The 21,754-nt window shown below is 43.1% G+C and overlaps 1 pseudogene across 1 annotated transcript; it reads right to left on the minus strand.

Annotated features, from left to right (window-relative positions):
* Positions 1–87: 87 nt before the first annotated feature.
* On the minus strand, positions 88–21,455 carry LOC123729684 (transmembrane protein adipocyte-associated 1 homolog; annotated as a pseudogene). Its single transcript, XR_014382200.1, has 10 exons — positions 21,305–21,455; positions 13,111–13,243; positions 12,638–12,724; positions 7,831–7,903; positions 6,977–7,056; positions 6,702–6,812; positions 6,321–6,381; positions 4,849–4,951; positions 3,461–3,541; positions 88–3,120 (listed from the first exon to the last, which is right to left on the minus strand). The product of XR_014382200.1 is annotated as a transmembrane protein adipocyte-associated 1 homolog (transcript).
* Between the last annotated feature and the right edge of the window lie 299 nt (positions 21,456–21,754).

Genomic DNA, 21,754 nt, shown 5'->3' on the forward strand with positions numbered 1-21,754 from the left:
TAATGTCCACAAACACACTACAGTATACTAGTCATGTCCGCAAAAACACTACAATAAAGTCAGCAAAAAAAACTACAGTGAACACGATAGTATAAAATATTTAATTCTCTGTATTTATACGAAAATATACTATAGAATTTTGTCATGTGGGACCCCATGGCAAAATGTGTAGAATTACAGGAAATGTACTTCAAAAACAATGTCTCTCTCCACCATCAAGAGGGGGGGGCACTAAAATATTCTGCTTGTGAAGTGACCCCCCCCCTTCAAACCAAATCTTGCTTAGGGCCTCCAAAAGGAAAGGTCACTTTTCCAGGACATGCAGTATTCTCCACAGTATAGGTGGATAAAATAATCAGAATGCAATTACATTTTATCACACATCATAGGCGACCATAAAGGGGCTGGGAATTGTACCTCTGTAGTCATCCCCTGCCTCCCAGAAATCTAAATCTCCAAATGTTGTGCATGTTTGTACAAGAAAGATGATTGGTTAGTCCAAAATATATATAAAATTGTGTGCCATACATTCAGCTTTGGCTAACCCCAGACAACTGAAACACTGCATGCCATGCACAACTGAAACATTTACTGGGACCACTTTCCATATGCAATACCACAACAAAACACCAAGGGGAGACACAGTCCAAAGAAAATACATATGGGCAGGCTATAGGAATGAAAAGGAAGCATATTTTAATAGTCTCTCATGGAATGCTGAAACACCGTTCTTTTATTTTAATTTAATAGTGTATCATTGAGCTATAAATTGTTCACAAATTGCTGGCATCAAGTATCCTCACTCTTTTTCAAAGTTCTTTCATTTACCATCTTAAATATTATATTCAATATTTAACATGACTGCACTTGCATTTGAAACCCACACCCAGAGACCTTATTCATGATGATTTGAGTATAGTATAATTTTGTACCTCAAACGCAACTCTTCCGACATTTCTCTAGAAATATAAGGCAGTGTTTGAGAGCAAGCAACAGTCTGTTGATGCAGGGCAGGTATTGGGAAGAGCAAAGCAGAAGACTTGTATAAAATACTACAATGACAATATAAAATGCTTGTTTTGTGGTGGCATACGCTTATGAAAAAAATAAATGTCTCTTATAATACGTAGTGATGCTATCCTAGTAGGTTGGTGACACCTTAAATTGGGCAGAACGGGCTCGTGGTAATGACTGGAATAAAATACATCAAACACATGGTTTCCATGTGTTTGACGCTTTTCCATTTACTCTGTTCCAGCCATTATGATGAACCATCCTCCCCTCACTAGCCTCCACTGGATGCTATAATGTCACATGAATAACTTCACCCACTTCACATTTTATCATAGCAAACATAACATTAATCGTTAGGGGAATGAATATCAGTGACAAAATCAAGAGGGGCATAAACAAAACTAAAATCAAAAAAGTGACATCGTAATTCACACAAACTGGAATTACATTGTTTTCAGCCACCAATAGAATTTCTTTCCCAGCAAGCCATGTGTTGTGGGCAACTAAGTTCACAGCAGACATACAAGTAGGAATTAAGACAAGGAAGTAGGGCTTCATGAAAATTGGTATTTAGTTTGCGTTGAGCACCATGAGCAATCAGATGGACTTTGTTTAAAAGTTGCTCTTTCTTTGTGATGAATGCAGGGTTGACTATAAAGAACACAAGGGAAACCCCATAAGTTGACTTCATCAATAATTTCATATAGTGAAAACAAATTTCAAGTCGTTAAAATAACCTCACTTTTCAGTTGAATCCAATGTATATGGGCATGAATATTTCTTGAAATAAAAATGTCCACAAAATACATTGTTTCGCCACAAGTGCTGTTCCTGCCTTCTCCATCTCATTTGATTGGTGGTTGGAAAGTTTTACTTAAGTCATAAGCACCTTTAATACCAGGAATGATCAGCTGATGGAACTACCGATCGACATAAAACCAAGCAGTCACTAAAATAACTAAAACCGACGCCAAACAATAACATAAAATAGGTAGAGGCGACATGGGTGCGGCATGGCATCCATTTTGGGTCTCTCCCAGCCCCAGCAGCAAGTTACATAGATACCAGTTAATCACTGCTAATTGTCTGACATGGCATACCAAGTCCCGGCATTCCCTGTGGCTCAGTTGGTAGAGCATGGTGTGTGCAACACCAGGGTTGTGGGTTCGATTCCCACGGGGGGCCAGTACAAAAAAAAAAATGCATGAAATGTATGCATTCATTACTGTAAGTCGCTCTGGATAAGAGCGTCTGCTAAATGACTAAAATGTAAATGTAAAATGTAGACTCAAGCCAAACAGGTCTTCAATTTCTACATGACGTTACACTGTAGGATTTCGATCATCAACAAGAGGGGGAAAAAAAGCACTGATATCAAACATTAAAAAAATAATTAAGCACACTTGATTCATTATGAGTGATGTAATTTAGAGAAGGCTCCTAGCGCGATAAGAACAGGGCTGGCCTATAGGGAGTGAGGCAGTTATTCAATACAAGACGATTACAAATCTAATACAAGGCCACAGTTAATGGACTTTACCTCAGTTGTAATCCTTCGATGGAAATGTATCGGACATTACCTTTACATTATCTTCTTATCTTGGTCAGCCACACACTAATTTACAGGGGGGATAATACTTGACTGAAGTTGTAGAAATATCCCCTGCAGGTATTGGGGGAAAATGTCATGTTTGAGCCAGAATGGACAAGGCAGCAAGATCCAAAATGGAGAACAGACAGGCGCTGAAATGAGAGTCAATTCACAGTGTCTCCGGAGGGAGAGAGTGCCATAGCAAACTCCAACTTCTCCACTCAACAAGTCCAATATCCCCTATCCTGCCTTTTCATTTCCTCTCCTCTCAGGCATTGATGGCTCTCCAGCGGTCGCTGTTGAAAGGACCAGAGGCCACATCGTCCAGGTAAGCAGCTATGCCGGTGCCCATGGTTGCAGCAGTCAGGCCATCTATCTGGGTGCCGGGGTAGAAGGAGCCCTGTTCCAGCTGCTCCTTGTGGCCCAGGCCTGAGGTGGGGGGCAGGTGGACATCCGTCTGGTCGTCAGGCTCGTCCACCTGACACTTGTAGGAGAAGAGGACCTTGGGCTCTGAGCTGGAGGAAGGAGGAGAGAAGGATGAAGACAGATGGTAGAGAGAGGGACGAGGAGAGAAAGTGAAAGGGATAAAGAGACCAAAGACGACCGGAGAGAGAGATTGTATCACAAGGTGGCAGTAAAAAGCGACCAAACATGAATTCAAGAACATTTCCGTGTCCTCCATCCTTCTTTCCTGAATTCATCTCAAAGCGCATTGGATCAGAGGATCTAAGACCCCTCCTCAATGAGCCTTGAGAGGAATTGAGAAAAAAAGACAAAAGGACAGCAGAAGCAAGGATTTGACATCAAGTAACATTTTCAGACAAAGCCATAGTTTTTGGCCTTTGATCTACATACCCGAAGAAGCCTTTGAGGAAGGTGACGTAGATGAGTGGGGGAAACACAGAGAAGTAGATGAAGGTGGTGACATCCACGCAGCTGCTCAAATCACACAGAAACACATCAAACTTTAACAGGGGGCTGACTGTGACCCCTACGCAGTAGCCGTACCTTAAGGGCGGGCTGCCTTCTGAGAATTCGTAGGTGATCGAATAATCCCCCACTTTCCTCCATTCTGCTAGCAAACGTGCAATCCTTGGGAGAATAAAATCTACAAGTTACGCGGAAGATAAAACTACCAACAGGACATTAAAAACTAACATTTTATGCTTCATGGAGTCGTGGCTGAATGACGACAATATCAATATACAGCTGGCTGGTTAGAAGATGTACCGGCAGGACAGAACAGTTGCATCTGGTAAGAGAGAGTTTTCATCTGTATTCTTCGTAGCTGTTTTACATACCACCACAGTCAGAGGCTGGCTGTAAGTCAGCATTGAATGAGCTGTATTCCGCCATAAGCAGACAAGAAAACGCTCACGCACTCCTAGTAGCCGGGGACTTTAATGCAGGGAAACTTAAATCTGTTTTACTAAATTTTCTATCACCATGTTAAATGTGCAACCAAAGGGTAACCTGCCTAAATGACTAACGACCCGTAGCACTCACATCTGTAGCCATGAAGTGCTTTGGAAGGCTGGTCATGACTCACATCAACACCATCATCCCAGAAACCCTAGACCCACTCCAATTTGCATACCGACCCAACAGATCCATTTGCTATTGTTATTTTACTGCTGCTCTTTAATTACTTGTTATTTATCTTATTCTTATCCGTATTTTTTTTTTAACTGCATTGTCGGAAAGGGGCTCGTAAGTAAGCATTTCACTGTAAGGTCTACACCTAATGTATTCGGCTCATGTGACTAATACAATTTGAAGAGCTCCATAGGCCCGGCACCAGAATAACACTTGGCTTCAGTTAGGCTACACAGAAAACATCAGAACATGGACATGCCAAACAAGCTGCTCCACTTTGAGGGGAAATGTGAATTTCAGATATGTCCTTTTTACTTGGACCATCAGTTATTATGTACTTGGTCCATCAGCTATAAGGGCTACGTAACACTATCATAACAGGCCAGCAGATTAAAACCTTAAGAATCCATTGCTTTGCAGTTAGGCTACAGTTGACTGATTAAACACAAACGTTAAAACGGGACTACGCGCTGTGATAAATGTTTCAAAGTGTGATTGATAAGAATGTTTTCAAGCCTGTTTTGACCTTCATTAGAATAAATCGTAGTGTGATGATTTAGTCTTTTACTTAACAAACTCTTGAATCTCCAGCACATGTTCAAAGCCATTGGAATGTTTTCCTTCTACACACAGAAGCAGCCACTCACCAGAGCCCCTCTATGATGCCGGCACACAGAAGGGCACTGCCCAGTCCCTGGACCAGATTGAGCAGGGACAGAATGGCAGCGTACACATAAAAACTCTTCTTAGCTGTGGAGGGAGGGGACCAAGAGGAAACAAGGGGTGTGCATTACCTCTGCAGCTATAGAATCTACTGCTGCTGAACTATGACAGACCACTCCTAAAAACTAGATACTGTGCATTTGAACATTGGTCTCTGGATGGCTAAACAATCAATTAAACAATTCTGAATGTGAATATATGTAAATTGATTTTTAGATTCATTCTCATCAATGACAACATTCTAGAACTGAGTTATCACTCATCTAAGTCTGGTATCCAGGGTAATCTGGTTAATGATTATATAATGTTGATTATGTGGCTCTTTCCTTGTAGAATGTTGACAGCTGTATAGAACAGCTTAATATTAACATATGAGATAGTCAAAAATGACTGTGGTAGATGAGGAAAGGACCCTGAAAAAAACCCTCTGCCATCTATACACGGCATTGCCTAAAGTATGTGGATACCCCTTCAACTTAGTGGATTTAGCTATTTCAGCCACAACCGTTGCTGACAGGTTTATAAAAATCGAGCACACAGCCATGCTATCTCCATAGACAAACACAGGCAGTAGAATGGCCTTACTGAAGAGCTCAGTGACATCCGACGTGGCACCGTCATAGGATGTCACCTTTCCAACAAGTCAGTTGGTCAAATTTGTGCCCTGCTAGAGCTTCCCCGGGCCAACTGTAAGTGCTGTAATTGTGAAGTGGAAACATCTTGGAGCAACAACGGTTCAGCCGCGAAGTGGTAGGCCACACAAGCTCACAGAATGGGACCGCCGAGTGCTGAAGTGAGTAAAAATCATCTGTCCTACCAAGTTACAAACCGCCTCTGGAAGCAACATCAGCACAAGAACTGTTCGTCAAGAGCTTCATGAAATGGGTTTCCATGGCCGAGGAGCCGCACTCAAGCCTAAAATCACCATGTGCAGTGCCAAGCGTTGGCCGGAGTGGTGTAAAGCTCCCCACCATTGGACTCTGAAGCAGCGGAAACGTGTTCTCTGGAGTAATCAATCACGCTTCACCATCTTGCAGTCCGACGGATGAATCTGGGTTTGGCGGATGCCAAGAGAACGCAACCTGCTCCAATGCATAGTGCTAAATGTAAAGTTTAGATAATGGTCTGGGGCTGTTTTTCATAGTTTGGGCCAGGCCCCTTAGTCCCAGTGAAGGGAAATCTTAACGCTACAGCATACATTCTAGATGATACATTCTAGATGATGACATTCTAGATGATTCTGTGCTTCCGACTTTGTGGCAACAGTTTGGGGAAGGCCCTTTCCTGTTTCAGCAGCAAAAGGGGGACATTAATGCCCATGATTTTGGAATGAGATGTTCAACGAGCAGGTGTCCACATACTTTTGCTTGGTGAATAAAATGTCCCAATAACTCACATGGCAGAGATATTCTCTCCCTCACCGGGGTTTTGGGAAGGATGACAACCAAAGAGTAGACCTGGAAGGAAAAGGACCAGTGTTATCCTTTTTTTACTCTCAAACAGTTTATTCAGTTAGTGCTTTGTGTTCACAGTGGTGGATCCATCGGTGCTTATTTTCATTCCAATCCAAACTATGAGACGGCTAAATTGCATGTCCAAATGTGTGGGACACGCAAGTTCAATTCTACCCTTTCAAAACATATGACTGATTAAAATCCTCTCTCTGTCCGTGTATTATTTGAACACAAGTTAACTTTATATTTTATACAATTACATTAATAAGATTTTAAAAAATATATAAATCAAAGCACTGCATTTGCAGCCACTAGCCACTCACCAGGAAGAAGCAGCAGGAGCTGGCCAACCAAAACTGGCGTCCTCCATGGCCGTAGATGTTGAAGTCCTCGGCGGACAGATGCTCGTCGGGGTACACGATCTCCAGTGTGCCCTGAGGGTGCAAGGGGAATAGGCCTAGCTAAGAGGAAACGTGGTATCTATGGAGCTGTGATTGGTTCAGCTTCTAACACCCAGGTCTTGGTCCGTAGGGCACAATATAGTAAAAATGTAAAACATCGTCAAACTAAAAAATAGCATTCAGGACTGTAGTCTTACCTGTGTGATTGAGTAGCCCAGTGCCAGTACAGCAGTGATAGCCAGCAAACGCTTTATACTGGACTGACTCTCAAGGTGGCCTGTCAACAGAGAAAACGTTTAGAAGCCATGCTTTCAACAGCACCACTAAGGAGTTGAGTGCGTTGGTCTTTAATACTGGAAACGGACACAAAGTGAATGTAATATGACGATGATTCCACCATGCCAATTCAAATAAAAACAGAATTTTAAATGCTGTAGTAATAGTCAGCGATGGGATTTTTCCTGACGAAACAATAATACAAATCTGTTGTCCTGCTCACAACCCTGGCTATGCCAAAAGCTGCATACAGCTTTACTGTTTATAGTGCCTGTAAACAGCCTAATCCCATCCCCCTCTAAGAACACATTAAGTTTAAACAACTCATATATCCACCTCTGCTTTACAGTGCATGACTATATGTGTGACTGTAGTCATACCAGTTGCAGTGACCAAGTCATCCCAAGTGTTAGTCTTGCAACAGAAGTGAGACGGGCCGAGAGGAAGTGTTTTAGTTTTGCAGATCATTAAACATTTTGACTGTACCTTGCACATTTGTTTAACTAATGTGCTGTTTTTAGTACCCTGTCCGGACACACACATTAGTCATGTACTTCTCCATATTGTCCTAAAAAATCTTTGTATTTAGCATGTGCTTTGTAGTGTTTGTTTTCATATATTTTACAGTTAGCAGAAACAGACTGGCACCCAGGCTATGAAGCGGTTGACATGATAGCATAAGCTGATTCTGGGACCAGGCTACTGTATAGTGGCTTTGAGTTGCAGGAGATGTCGTTATGAATCAAAATACTGTGGTGGTTATTGGAAGACCCACCAAAAGCCAGTCCCAGGATAATAACACTGAGTTCCATGGTGAGCAGAAAGAAACGGCTGATCTCCCACAGCACCTAAAGGAGACAACAACATTGAGAAGAGGTACATCTCAGTCATCTCAAAACGCCTCTGCCGCTCTTCACCTTTCCTTAATCCGCATTTCTCTTTTACTTATCCGCTCTCCTCAGATCAGTGTCATTTTATATATGCACTTTTCTGCACCACACACTTTTTGGGCATCATGACATCCAAATAAATTATTAATATTTTTGCATTTTAGCATCTGTTTTGGATTTATCCACATTCTCAAAGGTGTGCAGGTCGGCAGGTAGCCTGGCAGGTAGAAGCATTGGGCCAGTAACCGAAAGGTTGCTGGATCGAATCCCTGAGCTGACAAGGTAAAAATCTGTCTGTTCTGCCCCTGAGCAAGGCAGTTAACCCACTGTTCCCCATGTGCCGAAGACGTGAATGTCGATTTTTTTTCATTTCACCTTTATTTAACCAGGTAGGCCAGTTGAGAACAAGTTCTCATTTACAACTGTGACCTGGCCAAGATAAAGCAAAGCAGTGCGACAAAAACAGAGTTACACATGGGATAAACAACATACAGTCAATAACACAATAGAAAAATCTATATACAGTGTGTGCAAATGTAGTAAGGTTAGGGAGTTAAGGCAATAAATAGGCCATAGTGGCGAAATAATTACATTTTAGCATTAACACTGGAGTGATGGATGTGCAGATGATGACGTGCAAGTAGAGATACTGGGATGCAAAAGAGCAACAAAAAAATAACAATATGGGGATGAGGTAGTTGGGTGTGCTATTTACAGATGGGCTGTGTACAGGTGCAGTGATCAGTAAGCTGCTCTGACAGCTGATGCTTATAGTTAGTGAGGGAGATATAAGACTCCAGCTTCAGTGACTTTTGCAATTCATTCCAGTCATTGGCAGCAGAGAACTGGAATGAACGGCAGCCAAAGGAGGTGTTGGCTTTGGGGATGACCTGTGAAATATACCTGCTGGAGCGCGTGCTATGGGTGGGTGTTGCTATGGTGACCAGTGAGCTGAGATAAGGCGGAGCTTTACCTAGCAAAGTCTTATAGATGACAAGAAGCAAGTGGGTTTGGCAACGGATACGTAGCGAGGGCCAGCCAACGAGAGGATACAGGTCACAGCAGTGGGTAGTACAGTCGTGGCCAACAGTTGAGAGTGACACAAATATTAATTTCCACAAAGTTTGTTGCTTCAGTGTCTTTAGATATTTTTGTCAGATGTTACTATGGAATACTGAAGTATAATTACAAGAATTTCATAAGTGTCAAAGGCTTTTATTGACAATTACATGAAGTCGATGCAAAGAGTCAATATTTGCACTGTCAACCCTTCTTTTTCAAGACCTCTGCAATCCGCCCTGGCATGCTGTCAATTAACTTCTGGACCACATCCTGACTGATGGCAGCCCATTCTTGCATAATCAATGCTTGGAGTTTGTCAGAATTTGTGGGTTTTTGTTTCTCCATCCGCCTCTTGAGGATTGACCACAAGTTCTCAATGGGGAGTTTCCTGGCCATGGACCCAAAATATCGATGTTTTGTTCCCCGAGCCACTTAGTTATCACTTTTGCCTTATGGCAAGGTGCTCCATCATGCTGGAAAAGGCATTGTTCGTCGCCAAACTGTTCCTGGATGGTTGGGAGAAGTTGCTCTCGGAGGATGTGTTGGTAACATTCTTTATTCATGGCTGTGTTCTTAGGCAAAATTGTGAGTGAGCCCACTCCCTTGGCTGAGAAGCAACCCCACACATGAATGGTCTCAGGATTCTTTACTGTTGGCATGACACAGGACTGATGGTAGTGCTCACCTTGTCTTCTCCGGACAAGCTTTTTTCCAGATGCCCCAAACAATTGGAAAGGGGATTCATCAGTGAAAATGACTTTACCCCAGTCCTCAGCAGTCCAATCCCTGTACCTTTTGCAGAATATCAGTCTGTCCCTGATGTTTTTCCTGGAGTGAATAAGCTTCATTGCTGCCCTTCTTGACACCAGGCCATCCTCCAAAAGTCTTCGCCTCACTGTGCTTGCAGATGCACTCACACCTGCCTGCTGCCATTCCTGAGCAAGCTCTGTACTGGCGGTACCCCGATCCCACAGCTGAATCAACTTTAGGAGACGGTCCTGGCGCTTGCTGGACTTTCTTGGGCGCCCTGAAGCCTTCTTCACAACAATTGAACTGCTCTCCTTGAAGATCCGATAAATGGTTGATTTAGGTGCAATCTTACTGGCAGAAATATCCTTGCCTGTGAAGCCCTGTGTGCGCAAAGCAATTATGACGGCATGTGTTTCCTTGCAGGTAACCATGGCTGACAGAGGAAGAACAATGATTCCAAGCACCACCCTCCTTTTGAAGCTTCCAGTCTGTTATTCGAAGTCAATCAGCATGACAGAGTGATCTCCAGCCTTGTCCTCGTCAACACTCACACCTGTGTTAACGAGAGAATAACTGACATGATGTCAGCTGGTCCTTTTGTGGCAGGGATGAAATGCAGTGGAAATGTTTTTGGGGGGATTCAGTTCATTTGCATGGCAAAGAGGGACTTTGCAATTAATTGCAATTCATCTGATCACTCTTCATAACATTCTGGAGTATATGCAAATTGCCAACATACAAACTGAGGCAGCAGACTTTGTGAAAATGTATATTTGTGTCATTCTTAAAACTTTTGGCCACGACAGTATATGGGGCTTTAGTGACAAAACGGATGGCACTGTGATGGACTGCATCCAATTTGCTGAGAAGATCAGGCTATTTTGTAAATTACATCGCCAAAGTCAAGGATCGGTAGGATAGTCAGTTTTACGAGGGTATGTTTGGCAGCATGAGTGAAGGAGGCTTTGTTGCGAAATAGGAAGCCGATTCTAGATGTAATTTTGGATTGGAGATGCTTAATGTGAGTCTGGAAGGAGAGTTTACAGTCTAGCCAGACACCTAGGTATTTGTAGTTGTCCACATATTCTAAGTCAGAACCGTCCAGAGTAGTGATGCTAGTCGGGCGGGCGGGCAGCGATCGGTTGAAGAGCATGCATTTTGTTTTACTAGCGTTTAAGAACTGTTGGAGGCCATGGAAGGAGTGTTGTATAGCATCGAAGCACGTTTTTGAGGTTTGTTCACACGGTGTCCAAAGAGCCAGATGTATACAGAATGGTGTCATCTGCGTAGAGGTGGATCAGAGAATCACCAGCAGCAAAAGCGACATCATTGACGTATACGGAGAAAAGAGTCGGCCTGAGGTCCGGACAACAGGCCCTCCGATTTGACACACTGAACTGAGAAGTAGTTGGTAAACCAGGCGAGGCAGTCATTTGAGAAACCAACGCTATTGAGTTTGCCGATAAGAAAGCAGTGATTGACAGAGTCGAAAGCCTTGGCCAGGTCGATGAAGACGGCTGCACAGTACAGTCTTTTATCAATGGCTGTTATGATGTCGTTTAGGACCTTGAGCGTGGCTGAGGTGCACCCATGATCAGCTCGGAAACCAGATTGCATAGCGGAGAAGGTACGGTGGGATTCGAAATGGTCGGTGATCTGTTTGTTAACTTGGCTTTCGAAGACTTTAGAAAGGCAGGGCAGGATGGATATAGGTCTGTAGCAGTTTGGGTCTAGAGTGTATCCCCCTTTGAAGAGGGGGATGACTGTGGCAGCTTTCCAAGCTTTAGGGATCTCAGACAATACGAAAGAGGTTGAAGAGGCTAGTAATAGGGGTTACAACAATTGCGGCAGATAATTTTAGAAAGAGGGTCCAGATTGTCTAGCCCAGCTGATGTGTAGGGATCCAGATTTTGCAGCTCTTTCAGAAGATCAGCTATCTGGATTTGGGTGAAGGAAAAGCGGGGGGGGGGGGGCTTGGGCAGGTTGCTGCGGGGTGTGCAGAGCCGTTGGCCGGGGTAGGGGTAGCCAGGTGGAAAGCATGGCCGGCCGTAGAAAAACGCTCATTGAAATTCTCGATTATCGTAGATTTATCTGTGGTGACAGTGTTTTCTAGCCTCAGCGCAGTGGACAGCTGGGAGGAGGTGATCTTACTCTCCATGGACTTTACAGTGTCCCAAAACTTTTTAGAATTAGTGCTACAGGATTCAAATTTGTGTTTGAAAAAGCTAGCCTATGCTTTTCTAACTGACTGTGTATATTGGTTCCTGACTTCCCTGAAAAGTTGCATATCGCAGGGGCTATTCGATGCCAATGCGGTACACCACAGCCCTTCGCACCCCTCTGATTCAGAGGGGTTGGGTTAAATATGGTAGACACATTTCAGGTGTTCAACTGACTAGGTATTCCCCCTTTCCCCTCTATCCTTTCTATCACAGCAACCTATAAAACACATTTTACCCCAGGACACTACCTCAGAAAAGAAAGAAACACTCAGATATCTGCCATGTTTGTCCTGATCATAGCAGACATCTGTCTGCCCTCTTTCTGTTCTGAGATAATCATCTTGTGAAATGTCCTGTGATATTATGCTTTTCTGGATCTGAAAGTCCCTCAAGGTACCCCTTTTCATGCAAGATGGGCTGAAGCCGGGGACACTCATTGGCTTATGATCTACTGCCATATAACATTAATCTGTGTGTAGTGCATTACAAATCCAAAGTCTTTATGCATCTACAACAGCTGTTGCAAAGAGCCTTAAGCTGTTATGAATGATGACAAAAAGTCTATTACACACTACAAGTGGGATAGAACGCACTGTAAATAGATTGAGCACAGGTGGTTCATAGTGTGTCACCATTTATGCCCTACATGTGGCCTTACCTTGTCAATGATGGTGGCAGAACTTGATGCACTGACGGTCATGGACACAATGGCACGGGTGATTCCCACCGCTGCCACCACAAACACCTGGGAGGACAAGGGTTAGACATCCATTAAAAAAGAGGGGTTGTGGGCAGTGGGGGCGAACAGGTTTGTCATTATCCATATTTGTCAGTTTCATTGTGTTCATATCAGTGTAAGGTAGAAAACCAATATCTCAAAGACATGTTTGAGATAGCAATTACTATCTGATATTGCGAAATGAATCAATATGAATTCAGTTAACCCACTATGTTATTCCTTTATTTTTGCTGAATTCTATATTCAGCATCTGAAGCATGTCAGAGAGTTGTCAAATTACATGTAATTAGACTTGTTTTTTTTATCTAGCAAGAGCCTACTTTTTGCATGTCTACACTTCACTTATATGCACAAGTCCTATTCCCAGAGATTGGATATAAGTGGTTACCTACCAGAATGTAGAAGGTAATGAAGATGGTGCTGGAAGTGAGTGTGATTTTGGCCCTGGCTGAGGGCAGTTTCCACATCAAGAACATGAAGAAGACTACATTGGGAATGAGCAGCATGAGGTCCCAAAACCGCACTCTGATGGGGAGAGACAGGCAAAAGGACATGAAAATGTCTTGGAAGCTTGGGCTGTGAAACTCAAACTTATTATAGACAAATCCAAACCCTGTCACCTGCTGTGCAGTCTACACAGTGTATAAAACATTAGGATCACCTTCCAAATATTGAATTGCACCCCCTTTTGGCCTCAGAATAGCCTCAATTTGTCATGGCATGGACTCCACAAGGCGTCGACAGAATTTCACAGGGATACTGGCCCATGTTGACTACAACTTCAGGTGGTGGACCATTGTTGATACACACTGTTGAGTGTGAAAATCCCAGCAGCTTTGCAGTTCTTGACACAAACTGGTGAGCCTGGCACCTACTACAATACCACGTTCAAAGGCACTATAATGTTTTGCCTTGCCCACTCACTCTCTGAATGGCACACACACAATCGGTAATCGGCATTTTTGGACACCGATCATGGCCGATTACATTGCACTCCACAAGGAGACTGCGTGGCAGGCTGACTGCCTGTTATGCGAGTGCAGCAAGGAGCCAATGTAAGGTGCTAGTTAGCATTAAACATATCTTATAAAAAAACATCAATCTTAACATAATCACTAGTTAACTACACATGGTTGATATTACTAGTTTATCTAGCTTGTCCTGCGTTGCATATAATCGATGCGGTGCCTGTTAATTTCTCATTGAATCATAGCCTACTTCGCCAAACCGGTGATATAACAAGCGCATTCGCGAAAAAAGCACTGTCGTTGCACCAATGTGTACCTTACCATAAACATCAACGCCTTTCTTAAAATCAATACACAAGTATATATTTTTAAACCTGAGTATTTAGTTAATATTGCCTGCTAACATGAATTTATTTTAACTAGGGAAATGTCACTTCTCTTGCGTTCTGTGCAACAGACTCAGGGTATATGCATCAGTTTGTGCCGCCTGGCTCGTTGCGGACTGTGTGAAGACTATTTCTTCCTAACAAAGACAGCTAACTTCGCCAAACGGGGATGATTTAACAAAAGCGCATTTGCGAAAAAAGCACAATCGTTGCACGAATGTACCTAACCATAAACATCAATGCCTTTCTTAAAATCAATACACAGAAGTATATTTTTTTTAAACCTGCATATTTAGTTAAGAAATCCAGGTTAGCAGGCAATATTAGAAGAAAAAGAAACGCAAACCTATTTAGGCGAGGTGCTGGCTAGCGGAGTAGAAAACTTGAAAATAAAAGAGAGCTGTACACTCTAGGAGCTTTTTGTAAGCAAACTTTTTGTAAGCAAACCACTCGATTTCGTCTCTACGTTATATTGGCATCGAACATGTCACCCTCCCTAGGAGAGGGGGTGACCTTGATAATTTATTGTTAAAACGAGAGGCTGCCTGGATCTTTAATTTAAAGACCCTTGCTCCCTTCGGTCTCAACGTAGACTTTGATCTGAAGCCATTCTTGTGATTGTGACTTTGCCACTGTAATTGTTTGTAAGCTTGTGTAGTCTAAAATGAATCTATGATCATATGCTATCCATTTGTTATCCATTTGTTTATGTTTTATAAACGAATCATCCAGCGATCATACACTGTTTACCAGGGGGCAGGGCTACCGACGTTAAGGCTAATCTAAAGACGGTGCTGGCTAAAGCTAAAACTGGCGAGTGTAGAGAGTATAGAGATATTGTTATCCACGTCGGCACCAACGATGTTAGGATGAAACAGTCAGAGGTCACCAAGCGCAACATAGCTTCAGCGTGTAAATCAGCTAGAAAGATGTGTCGGCATCGATTAATTGTCTCTGGCCCCCTCCCAGTTAGGGGGAGTGATGAGCTCTACAGCAGAGTCTCACAACTCAATCGCTGGTTGAAAACTGTTTTCTGCCCCTCCCAAAAGATAGAATTTGTAGATAATTGGCCCTCTTTCTGGGACTCACCCACAAACAGGACCAAGCCTGGCCTGTTGAGGAGTGACGAACTCCATCCTAGCTGGAGGGGTGCTCTCATCTTATCTACGAACATAGACAGGGCTCTAACTCCTCTAGCTCCACAATGAAATAGGGTGCAGGCCAGGCAGCAGACTGTTAGCCAGCCTGCCAGCTTAGTGGAGTCTGCCACTAGCACAGTCAGTGTAGTCAGCTCAGCTATCCCCATTGAGACCGTGTCTGTGCCTCGATCTAGGTTGGGCAAAATTAAAGATGGCGGTGTTCGCTTTACCAATCTCACTAGTATAAAGACCTCCTCCATTCCTGCCATTATTGAAAGAGATTGTGATACCTCACATCTCAAAATAGGACTACTTAATGTTAGATCCCTCACTTCAAAGGCAGTTATAGTCAATTAACTAATCACTGATCATAATCTTGATGTGATTGGCCTGACTGAAACATGGGTTAAGCCTGATGAATTTACTGTGTTAAATGAGGCCTCACCCCCTGGTTACACTAGTGACCATATCCCCCGCGCATCCCGCAAAGGCGGAGGTATTGCTAACATTTATGATAGCAAATTTAAATTTACCCCCCAAAAAACAACAACGACGTTTTCGTCTTTTGAGCTTCTATTCATGAAATCTATGCAGCCTACTCAATCACTTTTTATAGCTACTGTTTACAGGCCTCCTGGGCCATATGCAGCGTTCCTCACTGAGTTCCTATCGGACCTTGTAGTCATCGCAGATAATATTCTAATTTTTGGTGACTTTAATATTCACATGGAAAAGTCCACAGACCCACTCCAAAAGGCTTTTGGAGCCATCATCGACTCAGTGGGTTTTTTCCAACATGTCTCTTGACCTACTCACTGCCACAGTCATACTCTGGACCTAGTTTTGTCCCATGGAATAAATGTTGTGGATCTTAATGTTTTTCCTCATAATCCTGGACAATCGGACCACCATTTTATTACGTTCGCAATCGCAACAAATAATCTGCTCAGACCCCAACCAAGAAGCATTAAAAGTCGTGCTATAAATTCTCAGACAACCCAAAGATTCCTTGATGCCCTTCCAGACTCCCTCTGCCTACCCAAGGACGTCAGAGGACAAAAATCAGTTAACCACCTAACCGGGGAACTCAATTTAACCTTGCGCAATACCCTAGATGCAGTTGCACCCCTAAAAACTAAAAACATTTGTCATAAGAAACTAGCTCCCTGGTATACAGAAAATACACGAGCTCTGAAGCAAGCTTCCAGAAAATTGGAATGGAAATGGCGCCACACCAAACTGGAAGTCTTCCGACTAGCTTGGAAAGACAGTACCGTGCAGTATCGAAGAGCCCTCACTGCTGCTCGATCATCCTATTTTTCCAACTTAATTGAGGAAAATAAGAACAATCCGAAATTTATTTTTGATACTGTCGCAAAGTTAACTAAAAAGCAGCATTCCCCAGGAGAGGATGGCTCTCACTTCAGCAGTGATGAATTCATGAACTTCTTTGAGGAAAAGATCATGATCATTAGAAAGCAAATTACGGACTCCTCTTTAAATCTGCGTATTCCTCCAAAGCTCTGATGTCCTGAGTCTACACAACCCTGCCAGGACCTAGGATCAAGGGAGACACTAAAGTGTTTTAGTACTATATCTCTTGACACAATGATGAAAATAATCATGGCCTCTAAACCTTCAAGCTGCATACTGGACCCTATTCCAACTAAACTACTGAAAGAGCTGCTTTCTGTGCTTGGCCCTCCTATGTTGAACATAATAAACGGCTCTCTATCCACCGGATGTGTAACAAACTCACTAAAAGTGGCAGTAATAAAGCCTCTCTTGAAAAAGCCAAATCTTGACCCAGAAATTATTAAAAAACTAATCGGCCTATATCGAATCTTCCACTCCTCTCAAAAAGTTTAGAAAAAGCTGTTGCGCAGCAACTCACTGCCTTCCTGAAGACAAACAATGTACACGAAATGCTTCAGTCTGGTTTTAGACCCCATCATAGCACTGAGACTGCACTTGTGAAGGTGGTAAACAACCTTTTAATGACGTCAGACCGAGGTTCTGCGTCTGTCCTCGTGCTCCTAGATCTTAGTGCTGCTTTTGATACCATCGATCACCACATTCTTTTGGAGAGATTGGAAGCCCAAATTGATCTACATGGACAAGTTCTGGCCTGGTTTAGGTCTTATCTGTCGGAAAGATATCAGTTTGTCTCTGTGAATGGTTTGTCCTCTGACAAATCAACTGTAAATTTCGGTGTTCCTCAAGGTTCCATTTTAGGACCACTATTGTTTTCACTATATATTTTACCTCTTGGGGATGTCATTCGAAAACATAATGTTAAATTTCACTGCTATGCAGATGACACACAGCTGTACATTTCAATGAAACACAGCTGTACATTTCAATGAAACATGGTGAAGCCCCAAAATTACCCTCGCTAGAAGCCTGTGTCTCAGACATAAGGAAGTGGATGGCTGCAAACTTTCTACTCTTAAACTCGGACAAAACAGAGATGCTTGTTCTAGGTCCCAAGAAACAAAGAGATCTTCTGTTGAATCTGACAATTATAATCTGGATGGTTGTACAGTCGTCTCAAATAAAACCGTGAAGGACCTCGGCGTTACTCTGGACCCTGATCTCTCTTTTGAAGAACATATCAAGACTGTTTCAAGGACAGCTTTTTTCCATCTACGTAACATTGCAAAAATCTGAAACTTTCTGTCCAAAAATGACGCAGAAAAATTAATCCATGCCTTTGTTACTTCTAGGTTGGACTACTGCAATGCTCTACTTTCCGGCTACCCGGATAAAGCACTAAATAAACTTCAGTTAGTGCTAAATACGGCTGCTAGAATCCTGACTAGAACCAAAAAATGTGATCATATTACTCCAGTGCTAGCCTCCCTACACTGGCTTCCTGTTAAGGCAAGGGCTGATTTCAAGGTTTTACTGCTAACCTACAAAGCATTACATGGGCTTGCTCCTACCCATCTTTCCGATTTGGTCCTGCCGTACATACCTACACGTACGCTACGGTCACAAGACGCGGGCCTCCTAATTGTTCCTAGAATTTCTAAGCAAACAGCTGGAGGCAGGGCTTTCTCCTATAGAGCTCAATTTTTATGGAATAGTCTGCCTACCCATGTGAGAGACGCAGACTCAGTCTCAACCTTTAAGTCTTTACTGAAGACTTATCTCTTCAGTAGGTCCTATGATTAAGTATAGTCTGGCCCAGGAGTGTGAAGGTGAACGGAAAGGCTGGAGCAACGAACCGCCCTTGCTGTCTCTGCCTGGCCGGTTTCCCCTCTTTCCACTGGGATTCTCTGCCTCTACCCCTATTACGGGGGCTGAGTCACTGGCTTGCTGGTGTTCTTCCATGCCGTCCCTGGGAGGGGTGCGTCACTTGAGTGGGTTGAGTCACTGACGTGGTCTTCCTGTCTGGGGTGGCGCCCCCCCTTGGGCTGTGCCGTGGCGGAGATCTTTGTGGGCTATACTCGGCCTTGTCCCGGGATGGTATGTTGGTGGTTGGATATATCCCTCCAGTGGTGTGGAGGCTGTGCTTTGGCAAAGTGGGTGGGGTTATATCCTACCTGTTTGGCCCTGTCCGGGGGTTTCATCGGATGGGGCCACAGTGTCTCCTGACCCCTCCTGTCTCAGCCTCCAGTATTTATGCTGCAGTAGTTTATGTGTCGGGGGGCTAGGGTCAGTCTGTCACATCTGGAGTATTTCTCTTGTCTTTTCCGGTGTCCTGTGTGAATTTAAATATGCTCTCTCTAATTCTCTCTTTCTCTTTCTTTCTCTCTCTCGGAGGACCTGAGCCCTAGGACCATGCCTCAGGACTACCTGGCTTGATGACTCCTTGCTGTCCCCAGTTCACCTGGCCGTGCTGCTGCTCCAGTTCCAACTGTTCTGCCTGCAGCTATGGAACCCTGACCTGTTCACCGGACGTGCTACCTGTCCCAGACCTGTTGTCCCAGACCTGCTGGAACCCTGACCTATTCACCGGACGTGCTACCTGTCCCAGACCTGCTGTTTTCAACTCTCTAGAGACAGCAGGAGCGGTAGAGATACTCTCAAAGATCGGCTATGAAAAAGCCAACTGACACTTACTCTTGTGTTACTGACTTGTTGCACCCTCGACAACTACTATGATTATTATTATTTGATAATGCTGGTCATTTATGAACATTTGAACATCTAGGCCATGTGCTGTTATAATCTCCACCCAGCACAGCCAGAAGAGGACTGGCCACCCCTCATAGCCTGGTTCCTCTCTAGGTTTCTTCCTAGGTTTTGGCCTTTCTAGGGAGTTTTTCCTAGCCACCGTGCTTCTACACCTGCATTGCTTGCTGTTTGGGGTTTTAGGCTGGGTTTCTGTACAGCACTTTGTGATATCAGCTGATGTAAGAAGGGCTATATAAATACATTTTATTTGATTTGTTTGTGATTATACCCTGATGAAGACAGCTTGGCTGTCGAAACGTTGGATATTACATTTTTTCATCTGAGCTCCTAGAGTGTGCGGCTCTCTTATTTTCTAGCAGGCAATATTAAACTAGGGAAATTGTGTCACTTCTCTTGCGTTCATTGCACGCAGAGTCAGGGTATATGCAACAGTTTGGGCCGCCTGGCTCGTTGCGAACTAATTTGCCAGAATTTTACGTAATAATGACATAACATTGAAGGTTGTGCAATGTAACAGGAATATTTAGACTTATGGTTGCCACCCGTTAGATAAAATACAGAACAGGTCCGCATTTCACTGAAAGAATACACAGTTTGTTTTCGAAATGATAGGTTATTAATATGGTCAAGTCCGGAAACTAAGGCTCGTATTTCTGTGTGTTATGTTATAATTAAGTCTGATTTGATATTTGATAGAGCAGTCTGACTGAGCAGTGGTAGGCAGCAGCAGGCTCGTAAGCATTCATTCAAACAGCACTTTCCTGCGTTTGCCAGCAGCTCTTCACTGTGCTTCAAGCATTGAGCTGTTAATGACTTCAAGCCTATCAACTCCCGAGATTAGGCTGGTGTAACCGATGTGAAATGGATAGCTAGTTAGCGGGGTGCGCACTAATAGCGTTTCAATCGGTGACGTTACTCACTCTGAGACCTTGAAGTAGTTGTTCCCCTTGCTCCGCAAGGGCCGCGGCTTTTGTGGAGCGATGGGTAATGATGCTTCGAGGGTGGCTGTTGTCGATGTGTTCCTGGTTCGAGCCCAGGTAGGGGCGAGGAGAGTGACGGAAGCTATACTGTTACACTGGCAATACTAAAGTGCCTATAAGAACATCCAATAGTCAAAGGTATATGAAATACAAATGGTATAGAGAGAAATAGTCTTATAATTCCTATAATAACTACAACCTAAAACTTCTTACCTGGGAATATTGAAGACTCATGTTAAAAGGAACCACCAGCTTTCATATGTTCTCATGTTCTGAGCAAGGAACTTAAACGTTAGCTTTTTTACATGGCACATATTGCACTTTTACTTTCTTCTCCAACACTTTATTTTTGCATCATTTAAACCAAATTGAACATGTTTCATTATTTATTTGAGGCTAAATTGATTTTATTGATGTATTATATTAAGTTAAAATAAGTGTTCGTTCAGTATTGTTGTAATTGTCATTATTACAAATAAATAAATAAAAAATATTATAAAAAAATCGTCCGATTAATCGGTATCGACTTTTTTTGGTCCTCCAATATTCGGTATCGGCGTTGAAAAATCATAAGTCGGTCGACCTCTAGTCTCAAGGCTTAAAAATCATTCTTTAACCAGTCTCCTCCCCTTTATTTACACTGATTTAAGTATATTTAACAGGTGACGTCAATAAGGGATCATAGCTTTCACCTGGATTTTCTTGGTCAGTCTATGTCATGGAAACTCAGTATATTTTCTACACAGTGTATATGGTTGTTATTTCAAAAGAAAAAGTGTTGTTCTTCCTACACTACAGTCTTTATAACCACACTAAATACACAACTCAACAGTTCCAGCAATGTGAATGTCACACCTGAGCTGACACCTCTTGTCTTAACATGTTTCAAAATGTTGCATTGAGGTAATGCAGTTCATTGAAAAGAAGCACAATTATAGTGACAGGACCAACACAGCCCTAACTGGCTTACCTTAACTCGCCGATGTCCTCGTATAGGACCTGCAAACATATGTGAGGCTCTGGTCCCCAGGTTGGTGTTGCTGATGTGTTCTCCACTGACGTAGCAATACACTGCCATTGTATTGCGCAATCATCACCACCGCAGTCACGGTGTCAAGCATAATGCATTCAAAGCCTAGTAGTGGGGGCAGATGTGTTACAGGGGATACAATTACCACAATGGGTTGTTGTTATTCAAGGTCAATTAATAGCGGTTTTCTTGTTCCCCAACGTAGCTATATTTACAGGTGTAGATAGATCGGGAAATTATTCAGCAAGGGTTTCTTCGACATGCTTGTTGTGCCAGCTCTGTTGCCACACAACCTTACGTTACTGGCTATCTGTTCAATCTTGTCTTTCTCCACGTCAGGAGGTAAACATTACTTATCGGTGAAAGGAACGGTCAGTGTCACGAAACTTG

This window comes from Salmo salar, chromosome 22, assembly GCF_965601325.2.
Source record: "Salmo salar chromosome 22, fSalSal1, whole genome shotgun sequence".
NCBI classification, from domain to species: domain Eukaryota; kingdom Metazoa; phylum Chordata; class Actinopteri; order Salmoniformes; family Salmonidae; genus Salmo; species Salmo salar.